We start from the raw sequence: 14,293 nt of genomic DNA, 5'->3' as shown, positions 1-14,293 counted from the left end.
AAGCTAGCTTGAGTTGGATGTATATGGAAAGAAGATACACCTTTTTACAGAAAATTTGATTAATTAGTACTACAATCTGTTAGTCACGATGTGGAGCAGCACAACAACCATGAGAGATTAACTCTTAATTCAGTCTACTGAAGTTTGATCAACTATTATCTAAAGGATACATTAACAGGAGAGACATTGGGATCAATTGGAGAAAGTACTGGACTAGGAGGAGTCAGGAATCCAGGGTCCTTGTTCTAGAGCTTGCCACTGGTATGATGGGCGACTTTGTGCCAGTGACTGACCATCTCTGGGAACCCATTTATTCAGCTATAGCAGGAGCATGATCCGTGCCCTGCCCCTCAACAGGGAGTGGTGTGGATTTGATGAGCTAGTGAGTTCTCAAAAGGGTTTAGGAAACAGTGCAGTGTAATGTAAATAGCAGATGAATTACCTTTCACCCATTGAACTCCATTCATTATCAGCATTGGCAACATCTGACAGTTGAATGCTGAAAACAAGGATGATGGATAGAAAGGAGAGCAGGAAGGCAGAGCCCACTGAGGAGGGCAGTCCACGTCTGGACAGCCACCTCGCCTCACCTCCATCATGTCCTTAGCAAACTGCAGGCCTTATGATTTTGTGCAGCCTTCTGACTTTGCCCCAGACCTTTTACTCCCTTACTGTGAGGAATGACCCAGCCTGAGTATAAAGGAATGAAATTTTAGCCGCAAGTATGAAGGGACGTGGTCTGCGTCATCTCTGTTATCTGTGCCCACCATATAGCCACGCATACATAGCACAGTATAGGAAAGAAGACTACAAGAGGAGTAACATTTTATTTTTTAATTTTTTAAAAATATATTTTTATTGATTTCAGAGAGGAAGGGAGAGGGAGAGAGATAGAAACATCAATGAGAGAGACACATTGATCAGCTGTCTCCTGCACACCCAACATGGGATCAAGCTTGCAACTTGGGCATGTGCCCTGACCAGGAATTGGACCCGGGACCTCTTGGTCCATGGGATGATGCTCAATCCACTGAGCCACTCCAGCCAGGCAAGGGGAGTAACATTTTAAAAGTACCTACTTGTGAGTTATATGTACTGTTATGTAATCCAACAGCTCATTTTAGAGAGAGGAAAGTTGAGACTCAACAAGGTTACATGCCATGTTCCCAATGTCACACACCTGTAAGCGATGAAGCCTGATATGATTCCAAACCTATATTTTTGTCACATGGCAGCTAAGAGACAGACTGAGGGTAAGACCTTATAGATTGATGAGGCAAAGTTAGTGCCTAAGTCCTTGCAACATGGGGGCGTTCAGCAGCTGGCGAGAGACTGGTGATCCTCCCTATAGGAACATGTCTCACAGCTGCACTGGGTGGCGTCTCCAACCAAGATCTTCCCCTTCTATTTCATCCACCAGAAACAGTTTCTCTTCCTTGGAAGCCCAGCTGGAAATTACTTTCCAGTACCCCCGACCTTTAGGCATTTTCCGTCCAAGACCCAGAGTTATCCTAAACATAGACTTAGTTGTCATCCATTAGGAATAGAATCAGAAATGAGAGCACAGATTCCCTTGAGAGGTAAACATAGAACTTGATAGCAGGTGAAGCTGCTGAGTGCTAAGTGAGAAGGTCAGAGGCTGCAGGCACCCGGCAGGTCTCTGATTGAGCCACAAGTTGGAGATAGCAACTCTGCCTCTGCCTTTATGCAATGTGGATGGTCTTCCACACATTGTTCACAAACCTCACAACCACCAGGGAGCGAGGCATCATTGTCCCTAACCCACAGACAAGGAAACGGAGCCTTGGAAAGGTTAAATAACTTGGGCAAGTATCTTAACTATAATTTCTTCATCTGTAAAAACTAGGACAAGAAAAGTATCTCATGGCGTTGTTGTGAAGGTTATATGAGATCATGTACTAAAAGTAGATACAAATTTAAAAATATCTGGCACATAATAGATAGTAAAAAATGGCAGCGGCCATAATTGTTATTTTTCCCTGTAGTAATCACATTAGCCCATCGTGAGCCACCCAGCCAGGGCAGGGTTATTTTGTTTGTTTTCATTGCAATTAAATGATGGTTATAGGCCATGGAGTTTGGGTTAAGGCCATGATTATAGACTTGGAGTTTGAGGGGAGGGTGCCATGCCCATTTGTTGTTGGTATTATTTTATCCCCTAGCATAGTAGGTACTTAATAATACAGAGCGGGGCAAAGTAGGTCTGCAGTTGTGAGTACGTGAAACACAGTTTATTCTTTGTAGTATTTATTAATTATTACATTTTTCCATATGAACAACTGTAAACCTACTTTTGCCCCACCCTGTATTTTTGAGTTAATGAACCAATGGCCACTCCAGTTTCAATCACTTGGGAAAGTGGCTTAGGCAGATAGGCCACTCCTGCTTTTCCCAACCTCACTTCTTTAGCTTGAAACTTCATGGCATCCAAGTGACCCAAGGAGCGATCCCTGGTAGCCCGAGTTACAGTGAACCCTGGACTTAGGAGGTCCCATAAGAGGATTCCAGGCTTGCGCGGAGGAACACCTTTGCCATTCAGCAATCCAGGTTCATTCCACATCCTGTTGTTCCTCCCACGCTTTCCTACAGCCTGCCCAGCGCACTGCGGCCTGGTGTGCACGGCGCTGTCGGCATTGAGGGGTGGTTGGGTGGGCGCACTTGACCGGGGGCCTTGGCAGTGGAGGGCGAGTTTCCCAAAGGCCATCCTGGTGGTGGCAGCAGGGCTCGGTGAGAGAAGCTCTAAAGGGGAAGTTGAAGTGCGGTCAGAGCCTGGTGTGCCATCTACCTTCTACCTTTCACGTGCAGTCACTCTTGTAGGAAAGTAACTCAGGAGGGGAGGGTGGGTTGGTGGGGGGGGGGGGGCTTCACATTTGTTTCCAGGCTGGTGGGTGTCCCAGTGTTTCAGAGTGGGAGGCACAGCCCAGAGTCAGGAGGTGGGGCAGAGCCTCCTCAGACCTCCCTGAGCCCAGCAAGCCACATGGAGCTCCCCAAGCCATACATATAGGTGCCCAGAGAGTGCATCTTCTTCTCATTAGCACAGATTAGTCCATGGGAAAGCTTGGGTTTGGGTGTCTGAGGTGGGGCTAAGCTCTGGCTGGGGAGCTGGGGCCACGGGCTGGCTCTCCTCCTCGCCCTGTTGGAGGTTGTCCTGGGCCAGGGATTTGCCTGCCTTGTATCTAAAGGTGGGTGCTCTAGATCACTCTCAAAAGAGGCCTTTGTACTTGACAATGGGACCTCTGGCTTGTGGGTTGGGATAAGTAAAACATTTTTTCTTTGAAGACTCAGAAGTAGGGAGGGTAACACTTAGGTGACATTTAGGAAAATGTAATTCATTGAATAGAGCAAAAATGATAGTAGAGTAGGGTTATACTGGGAATCAAGAGGCAGCTTGGAGCAGAGGCTACATTAGGTGCTGGCTCTTTCATTTTTAGCCCTCCCTCTCTTACCTCCCTCGTTCCTTCCTTTCTAACAAAAAAGAAAAAAAGAAAAGAAAAGAAAAACACACACACACACACACACAAGAAAAACAAACTAAAAAATCTAGCTGAGTGAGACTTTGGGCAATTTATTGTAATCACTTTATAGGGTATATAAATGTCTTATCACGATGTTGTATACCTGACACGAATGTAATATTGTTTGTCAATTGTAATTGAAGCATAGATTTAAAAAAGAAGAAATACCATTTAAAAAGAAAGTATCATTACTTGACTATCCCCTCTTTGAGCCGGCCTTTGTTCTCTGTAAAGTGGACACAATAACACGAGGATTCAGAGTGTGCTTATGTGATGCAAGGGACAGAGACCCGGGTGGGATCCTCCTCCCTCTCCCTGTGGGGGCCCCTGGCAACAGAAGGCTGCGGGCCCCACCATGTCCTGTCAGGGTTGCCTAATCCCTCCTCGCTGCTCCTCCAGGGCAGGAGTGATTGCCTGCTTTGTACAGAAGAGGAAGTGGAGGCTTAGACCGACCAGGTGCCTTGCTGAAGGTCACACAACAACTTAGTGGTGGACTGAAGCCGGAACCAGGTGGTCCAGAGACCGTCTGAGCCGAATTTCAATTTTCTGAACTTCTGTAACCCCAGGAGCTGTGTGGGTGTGGCTTAAGAACAGCTCCCTAAAATGAACTGCTAGGTCCAGAGAATGGCAATCCTGGAGGGGGCCAGTGAGGGAACCCGAAGAGCGGGATCTCTGTGAGTGCCTCCCCTGCCTCCTCTGTCTCCTGGGGAGTCCTGCCGGAACTCAGAGGGCCTGCCCAAGACCAGGTACATCAGTGCAGTTGTCTAGTTTAATGCTCACTGTCGCCCTGCGAGGTTGGCATACTTGTCTCACATTTGAGATGAGAAATGTGAGGCTCTGAGAGTGGCAGTGACTTGCCCAAGTTTATTCAATTGAAGTCAGGCTTGGGGTTTCCAATACCCGAGTTTCGCCTGTAGCTCGGTGGCACTGCCAACATTGACCACCAGGTGGCAATCTCCCCCAACTCCCTGCTGGCCACAGACAGCCTGGAAGCTTAAGCAGAAGCGCCTGGAGTTGGTGACAGAGCCGCCATCTGTCCGTCTTTCAATACTGCCCCGAGGCATCGTTTATTAGTTTTGTTGTCCCCAAGGAGAAACTGATGCCAGCGAGGGGGCATGGCTTTCCAGAGGACAGAGTTCTGTGTGTGTGCCTGAGCGCACCAGCTGCTTCAGCCCGGTTCCATGTGAGACTGGTGGACCTGCTGACCACAGGTCGGCGGAGAGATGACGGGCAAGATTTTCTTGGCACAGAATCCTTTCCCCTCTGCCCCCTCTGTTGCCAAGGCCCGGCTCAGAGATGGCAGCTGAGTTTTCCTCTGTGTGTGTGTGTGTGTGTGTGTGTTCTCCTGCGTGCTCTTTGTGTGGAGCAGGGGAACTGCTGCATCCAGGAAACACGGGGAGCACCTCACCGTGCTCCTTTCTCTGCTCCTGGCCGGAATGGACCCCCACTCCCTCCTCCCCGTGGGAGTCCTGCCACGGGCTAGCTCTCCCCAAACCGGCCCAGGCCCTGTGCTGCTCAGTGGCAGCCCTAGGGTGTGCCCCTGGGCTCCAGCTCAGCAAGCTTTCTGCCTGGATGAGGTGCGGTGCTCCTGGCTGGCATGCCCAGGGTCTGTGAGGAGCTTGGGAACACTCCCCGCCCTCCCTCAGGGCAGTCACTTCTCAGCGTGAGCAGGGCACTCCTCACAAGGCTCCAGCTGACCTGTGTGTGTGTGTGTGTGTGTGTGTGTGTGTGTGTGTGTGTGTGGTCTTAGAGCCTTTTGTCCTCCGCGTGGGGGCAGAAGGGCTCCCCTCCCTCTGTAGTTCTCCACGTTCCCCTCCACAGGAAGGGGGTGGAGAGCGGAACAAATATTTATGGAGGTAAGCATCGCACAGCCATCATTTCAAGGTTTCCAAGCTTTTCTTAGTCTCATTCCTCTCCCACCATTGTAGCTAAAGCCATGTATTATTCTTCATATTTTTCTTTAACCTATTCTATGTATATACCCAATGTCATTGTCTCTTAGGTACTCAGGAGATCACAGGCTTGATATCTTAGTCACATTTTTCCTAATACACGTTAAAATAAATATGTAGGTATTTAAGAAATAGCAGAGACCACCAACAAACATCCTATGTACCACCGGTGAGGTGTATACCACACTTGGGTTATTTAATTTTTATAAAACCCTACGAGATGAGTAACCTCAGCCCCTGTAGAATCTTTTGTGGTCTGTGTTTCCCAGGTGAAGAAATAGAGGCTCAGAGAGATGAACTGACTTGGCTGAGGTCACACAGTCTCCTGATCTTGGCCCCACTGCCTACGATAGGAGAGGGGAAGGGAGGAGTGTGTGTGCTCAGGGAGAGGATGGGGGGTGGGTGGGGATAGACGGAGGACGGGGGATGGGGCAGCTACCAGTGAGAAATGAAAGAAGGCAGGGAAGATGGGGATTGATGGGGTTGGAGGAGGGGGCAGGCAAGACTCCACATCCAAAAGGCAAATGACCTGAGTCTCAATGTCCTATGCACAGTAATGGCCATGAAAATAGCTGCAGATTTGCCTGCATCTGTGTGACCAAGATTTATTGTGCCAGCTCCTCCGGTAATTGGATGATGAGAGCACTGCAGCTGGGGCTGTTTGCCCGAGTTTGTTGGGGAGGAGGGGGAGTGGCCTGGGTGATGTCGGCAGTGGAGACTGTCACCCATCCGGAGAGCAGGCGGGCCAGACCTCAGAAATCAATGGACCCCTGCCCACTCGAGCTGAGACCCAGTGAGGGAGGCGACTGGCCCCGAGCCAAGCCTTTCCACAGCAGAGCTGGGTGAGAGCTCTCCTCTGAGCGGGCCTGGTTCCTGGGAAAGATGGGCAGCGACAGCAGCAGCGGGGGGCCTGGGCATTGAGTCCAGAGAGGAAATCTCTGAACCTCATTTTCCCCAGCTGTCAAATGGAAGTTGTGAGGATCGAAGGATATTGTGGGGATCTACCTATGTAGACTTGGGATCTACTCTGGGGAAATTCATTTTCACTCCCACTGCTCAGATCTGGCCCTGACCCCCCTGCCTGGGTCCTGCAAGTCCCCTTCCCCGCCCCTCTCCAGAGCCCTAAAATGTGATGCCCAGCCACTGTGGGCACTTTCTATATGAATGGCAAATGTCCCCAGTGGGATGGGGTAACCCTAAAGGGACTAGGGCTTGGGGGATCCCAAGAAGAGGCCCTGGGGGGAAGGCAAATCTAGAGAACCTCCCAGGTAGGCAAGCCTCTTGCTGGCAGATATCGCTCTCTCAGCAGGACTCTGGCTGGGTTTACAGGGGTTTGTCATCCCCCTCTTTCAGAAGTAACAGGGTCTGAGGGTAAGAGCGGGGCATAAAGAGAAGGGGCCTGGCTTACCTGGGGCTAAGGAAGGAGTAGGAGTGTGCTCTGGAGAAAGAAGTCTCGTGGAGTCTAATTCTAGCTCTGCCCATTAGCCAGCTAGCTGTGTGTGACTTCACAATTCATTTCCTATCTCAGCCTTAGTTTTCTCATCTACAAAATGGGATATACTTTATTTGCAAATTAAAATGGGGATTCCTTTAGCTGCAAAGAACAGAAAATCACTTGAGTCCATTTAGACGAAGGGGGAAGGGGGTTAGGGAAGGAGCCAGCTCTGGGGGCTGGGACTGGACCTAAACATTGAGGAGAACCGAGGCCACTTGGAAGCTGGTGCTTCTCCCCACCTCTTAGTGGGTCTCTGTTGCTCTCTGCTTACCTCCCAGACTCACTGGCTGGTTCCTTTACTCTCCGCTCTGCCTCCCAGCTTCTCCTTCCTCAGAGGCCCTGTACTCCCCTGGCTTTTGTGTACACATGACCTCTTATGGCTACAACTGAACTCCATGCCTCCTCCGCTGGGCCACCTTGCAGTTCTCACGTCTTACTACCAGATGCCCCAACATCCCCAATTCATATGCATGACAGGGAATCTGATTGGCCCTGTTCATTTGTCCTGCCATCCTTGCCGGACACTGTAGAATCTTTTGTGGTCTGCACCCGATCAGGGGGTCAGAAGGCCCTCCCAGATCTGTGGGAGGGATAGGCCCCTGGACTTACTGACATGCCTGGTCCTGGGTGGAGGTGGGGGTGGATTTGGGGTTAGATGACTTCATGTACATAAGTGCTGTACTGTAAGTGCTCAGAAAAGTTTGACTGAGTGAAGCTCAGTAACCCTCCTCCCACACCATAGACCCCTCTCCTGGCCTCTTCCTCTGCCTTCACCTTCATGAAGGCCTTGAGCCTTGGATCCCTTCACCTCTGATACTTTCCTTGGCTTCTCTTCCTCTCCTGGGGCCTGGAGATCATCCCGTGCAGACCCCCTGCAGGGTCCAGCACTCACCACCCTCACCCTACCACGCCCCCCCACCCCCCGCAAACCTCACACTTAAAGCTCCAAACCCCAGCTCTGCTCTTCCTCTTCCCAAGGTCTATGTCACTGGGAAGGAAGTAGGTGATAATTGCAAGTCGCTACCATTCATTGAACACCTATAAGTGCCTGGCTCTCACAATCCCCCTTCGGATGGACTCTGAACAAATGAAGGAACTGAGGTTTGGCAAGGTATAACGGGGTGAACCCAGCTCTATCTCCAAAACTTGGCTCAAGAGCTAAGGTGTGAGCTTTGTCATCATTCCTACCTTCTAAGTGGAGTTTCCATAGGCCATGCTAATACTTCCCCCTTTCTTTTTTTTAAATTTCCTTATTGATTAAGGTATTACATATGTGTCCTTATTCCCCCATTACCCCCACACCCCCGACTCCCCCCTTTCTATAGCTTTACAAGATGAGTTCGCTAACAGCTAACTTTGATCAAGCACTTAATATGTACCATGTATTGTCCTAAGCACTTTTCATGTATCAACTCCTTTGATCTTTATAATAACTACTAGTGGTCTGGTGCGCAAAATTTGTGCACATTAAAAGGGAATTAATTAGAGGAAATATTTTAATATTGCTATTTGCCCTTTCTCTATAATAGAAGTGTCAGAGATAAAAGAAAATTAGTAAAATGTATATGAAAATCTTCCTCCTGTCAGAGTCTGGGGCATGCCACAGGAACCAGAGTCAAGTCCCCACCCACCCACCTGCGCCTTGAAATCACACAAGACCCAGACCCGGCCGGCCCCACCCCATTGGGCTAGACACAGTCCTGGCCGGCCCCACCCCATTGGGCTAGATCCAGACCTGGCCGGCCCCACCACTGTCAAGCCCTGCTGGGTGGGGTGCATGGCCTCAGGTCCCCTGGACCGGTGCTGGGGTGGGGGCCATGGCCTGAGGTTCCCTGTCAAGCCCCAACAGGTGGGGGGTGCAGCCTCAGATCCCCTGGCCCAGCGCTGGGGTGAGGATGCAGCCTGAGGTCCACCGTCAAGCCCCACTGGGTGGGGGGCGCGGCCTCATGTCCTCTGGCCTGGTGCCGGGGCAGGGGGTGTGGCCTGAGGTCCCTCGGTTCGGCACTGGGGTGGGGAGTGCGGCCTTAGGTCCCCCGTCAAGCTCTGCCAGATGGGGGGTGCGGCCTGAGGTCTCCCGGCCTGGTGCCGGGGTGGGGGCGTGGCCTAAGGTCCCCGCTGATTGCTTGTTAATGCTCCTTAGGGGAACTTGGCCTCTGCTGTTGGTGCAGCCATCTTGTTATGGCATGACAGTCAATTTGCATATTCCCTCTTTATTAGATAGGATATGGGATCAGTATTGTCACTATCCCCATTTTGGAATACTTAACCTCAGCCTGAGCTTAAGTAACTTGACTAAAGCCACGCCATCCTGATGGAGACAGGTTTCAAGCCAGATCATCTGCTATACACCCCAACCTCTTACGCACAATGCTATATAGTATAGTGGCCTCAAAGCTGCCCCCACTCCAGTTTAGGGCCCTGGAGCCCACTCCCTGCAGGAACTGGTTGCACCAATCACTGCCTTGCCTCTTTAAGCTCTCTCTCTCCACTGGCTCCTTAGCATTCAACATTTCTATGCCTTTCCCATCTCAAAAATGGCCTCCATCCCATGTTACTCTACAGCTACTCTTTCCTCACTGTCACAGCACAGTATATTTTTCTTGGGTTTTTCTACATGCTCTCTACACTTCCTCACCCCTCTTCACACTGGCTTCCACCCCTCCCACTCCACCTAAACTCCATCCTAAGCATATGTAGATTGTAGGGAAAAAAATTGTATGCCCATCAATAGCCTAAAAGAACTGTCAATTAAGCATGAAATCAGCTATGTAAAGTGTAAAACATGTTACATCGCTAGACAAAATTTTCATCAAGATTTAAAAGAGTTGCAAAGACAAACACTGAGTACTTTGGCACAACTCAATTGATGATGACACTGGAGCCAAGTCTTCTCCTTCTAGCTCAAGTTTTGCTTTTCTGCTCACATGCATTCTAATATTATACCCAGCCAATGTGTCATTCAAGTGTAAAGGCAACAGCCCAAGTGTCTTTAAAAGCAACAGAACTGACACTTGGACTGATCTATTTCCCTGCGTACACACAGGTCTCCCTCTTCTTCACTTATTTAACATCCAGCCATGGTGGATCGTGGCTTCTTTCTTGTTAACTAAAATTATTAGAAAGTAGCACTAAAAATAAAGTCCCCTTTTCTTTGTGGGTTCTCGGCTACCACACCTCCCTAACCGTTGGTATGCATTTCTCAGCCTTTCTCTCTTCCTCCTATAATCTTATTGTTTCCTTCCCTTCACATCTTTGTTTCTCTTCCTAACACTGCTATTTTCCTCACCTGGCTTGGGATTTCTGTGAGAGGTTGGATAAGAATCACTAGTGTGCCAGGGTCAAAAGACCACCGTTCGCTACCCGAAGCCTAGTCAGATAACTCAGGACCATGGGTAGGGCAGGTGTAGGCCCTGTCAACCATTTGGTTGCACTGGGCCCTTGAAAACTGCTTTGCCAAGGTTCCCAGTGACTGCTCCACGGAGCACCCACGGCCCTGCTGCCTGCTGGTCCCGGAACCAGTTTTTAGCTTTCATGTGACTGACCACTGGGCAGACCAGCGACCACCTAACTTTTTGACCTTCCTGAAGCAATTCCATTCCTCCTGGGCTGACGGCACATTGCCTCACTCTAATTCCCTGTGTATCCTCCTCTACGAGGTGGAATTCTCTGAGGTTCCAGCCTCCATCTTCCATTCACTGTACACACTCCCCCTAAGGATCTAGTCCACTCACACAACTGTGACTACCTGTGGGTGAATGATTCCCAAGTCTCTCTCCAGGCTAGGCCTTGCCTCTACATGCAGATGTTCAACTACCTTCTAATTCAACCGGCCAAGACTACACCCCTCTGCTGCCCCCAAACCTGCTCCTCCTCCTGTGCTCCCTCTCTCCATCTGGCCTCCCTGGTCAGAAGCCTTCATGGCTTCCTTGAATCCTCTCTGTCCTTTGCTTTCCACATCCAACCAAGAGCAGAAATCAGATGGATTTCACACTCCCTTGGACTCTGCAAACTTTCTAGGAAGAACAACACAGTAGAAAGAGTATGGGCTTTAGGGTTAGACAGACCTGGCTTGAAATCCTGCCCCTGTCACTTATTGCCTATATGACTCTTGGTGACTCTCTTGATTTACCCAGGGCTTAATTTCCTTATCTACAAAATGGGGTACTAACCACTTCGAAGAGTTGTTGTGAGGATTAGAAACAATGATGTAAATACCTAGCACTGTGCCTGTCCAATAGTAACACTTAATAATGGTATTCATCATCATAATGATGATGATAATTATTATTATTATTTCTGGATTCACTGTGATTGCTCTAATCTAGGACATCTTCTCTCTTCTAGACCATTGCATCAGCCTCCTCACTGAACCCTCTGCCTTCATTCTCCATCACTATCCCCCAAATCCGCTTCTCAGAAAGTAGTTGAAGAGATTATTTCTTGAAAATGCAAATATGATAATGACACTTACCTACCTAAACCTCTTCTCTCCCCCATTCCGTCTGCCCTATGCCCCAGCCATACTCTCAGGTCTCTAAGCACACGGCCACTCACTGCCTTCTGCCATGTTTTATTCAACTCCCTCTGCCTCTGCCTGGATGTTTCTTTCCCTCCATTTACTCACACCCTACCTAGAAAATCCCCACCCTCATGCCCTGTGCCAACGCCTGCCCCCTACCCCCATGGGGTGTCCCTTTACTTGGAGTTGGCGGCCAGCTCCTTGAGGACAGGGAGCAGGTTGGGTCCTTCTTTGTGGCCCCCACCTGGCTGCATAGGGCTTGGCCCAGAGAAGGGCCTCACAGAATGTCTTCAGACACTTGCCCATGGTCACACAGTCGGTGAGCAGCAGGACCCAGGCTTGAACCCAGGTCCCTTGTCTTCCTGCCCCGGACTCTTTCCTCGCAGCAGAGAGCAGGAGCCCAGGGTGGGTGGCTTGGGGTGGAGAACCTCTCCACCTGAGGGCAGCAGGCGACCTGAGGACATGACACACCTCATCTCAGTGCTGTGCCTGGTAAGTGGGGGAAGGATGAAATGATCCACTGCCCACGTCCTGTACCTTCCCATCCGACATGGACTGGAGATGAAAAATGAACGACACAAAATCCAATCTTCCTTGGTGCAAAGGCTGGCAGGGGTGCGTGGGGGCGGGACTGCTGTGGCACAGCACATCCCATATTTATTGGCTCATAATTGAAGGCAGCCTGGAGATGTCCCAGCACTGGCACCCAGCAAGACAGATGGGCATAATGACTGTGAAGGAGGGAGTCAGGACACAGACCGCCTCGCGGGACTGCAGCCATGGAAGGGAGGCTAGAGAAGGGAAGGCAGATAGCTGGCTGCACTGGCCCCAGGCCTCTGACCCAGACCCAGGTCCTGCTTCTGCCACCCCTTTGTGATGACCTCGATCAGACCCTTCCTCTCCAAGCCCATAATTTCAGGCTCCTAGGTGTTGCTTTTTTAAAACCAGGCTATGGGAGAGCTGTGTTGGGGGTGGGGGGGATCTGGACTGCTAACGTGCTGTGTGGCTTTAGGTGAATCTCTGTACTTCTCTGGACTTTGTGCTTTCTCCTTGTAAAGAGGAGAGGGTGACTCTTTCCTCTATAGAAAGACTGAGGGAGTTGGGTTGGCCTACAAGCAGCCAGACTGTGCATTTTAGCAACAACACTGGAAGGCTTCTGTTGGGGGAAGGCAAAAAGAGAAAAAAAAAAAAATGCTGCCAAATATTAAGAACCTGCCATGGCTCCCAGTTGCTCATGAGAATGGTCCAAATCCACAGGCTTGGCATTCAAGGCTCTGTGAGACCTGCATCGTCCTACTGCTGTTTGTGCTATTGTGGGGGAAAGGACGCCTGGGCATGGACCAGTCTTACCACTGCCTCACTGTGTGACTTTGGACAGGGCCACCTCCAGGTCTCAGTTTCCCCATCTGTAAGATTTCTGCACAGGATCCCAGACAATCAGGGTCCCTAAGAACCAGTCAATGACTAAGTTCTGTTGTTTCTCCAAGTGTCCCCTACTCCAATCATGGCCGTGCCTTTCCTCCAATCATGGCCGTGCCTTTCCTCCAATCATGGCCATGCCTTTCCTCCAATCATGGCCATGCCTTTCCTCCAATCATGGCCGTGCCTTTCCTCCAATCGTGGCCGTGCCTTTCCTCCAATCATGGCCATGCCTTTCCTCCAATCATGGCCATGCCTTCCCTCAGCACTCCTCTTTTCTCCCGGGCCAGTAGCCTCTTTGCTGGTCTCATAGCCAAGGGTCTCCACCCACCCCAGTCCATACTCTAGTCAAAGCATATGTCTGCCCATGCCGCCCCCTTCGCTGTGCCAAGCCCTTCCTCAGCGACTCACTGTCCTGTCAACCTCCTTAGACAGGTATTAAAGATCCTGCATGACCTGGCCCTGCCTTGTCTTTCTATCCCCCCCACTGTCTGCACCTTTCAGGCCGGCCTCCGCATCCCTCTTCCACGCCTTTGCTCAGGCTGTTCTCCTGCACCCTTCCCTGCCCTCTCTCCAGCTCCGACACCAGGCCTGGGCTTTCCCCAAACTGGCCAATAGGGGAGGGGCTGGCAGGTTCTTCCCAGGCCCCTCTCCACCTTCCAGGGAGCCATTGTCTCGGGGCTGAAGTCACTGCTTTGCGTGGAAGGCTATTTTATGCAGGCCCAATGTGATGGTTGCATTAAGTGACACCGTTAGGGAGCTTTTCCAAGTGTGAGGTTATTAGTTTCCTAGATGTAATTTCATAGGGAGAATATGGCCAACAGCTGAAGCGGCCTATTCAAGATGCAAAATCAAATGTTACCTACATAGCATGTCTGTCCGTGAATCAGAACCCTGTGTTCATTCTGCAAATAATGAGAGCACCGTGGGCGAGACTGAGTGCCAGGCTGGGGGCGCCCACAGTCCATGCTTTCATTTCTTTTAGTTTTTATCATTTCATTTTGATATTTCATTCTTTAACTCGCTTAGGGTTTGCGTGGGCATATGATATAAAGCGAAACTCTAAAACGATTTTCCCAAGTTGGACTGTGTGCATGTGAACTGCAATCTAGGTCAGAATTTTCCAGAGTGTTTCTACAGAATACTGGTCCTATAAGACGTGCAGGAGTCAAAACGATCTGTAGTCAAAAATGTTTAGGGACTGCTGCACCCCAGAGCCTTGTTAGAGATTCACCACGGACATGCACATGGCAAAGGCTCCGAGGAGTTCTGCAGGAAGTAAACCTTTATGCCTCGTTTCCTAATTTTATTTGATGACAGAACCTGTTTTTCAATAACAGCCATGACACTATGCAGACACCCACTTTGGAGT

This window comes from Eptesicus fuscus, chromosome 13 (assembly GCF_027574615.1).
Source record: "Eptesicus fuscus isolate TK198812 chromosome 13, DD_ASM_mEF_20220401, whole genome shotgun sequence".
Lineage (NCBI taxonomy): Eukaryota > Metazoa > Chordata > Mammalia > Chiroptera > Vespertilionidae > Eptesicus > Eptesicus fuscus.
This window is presented reverse-complemented; position numbering follows the sequence as displayed.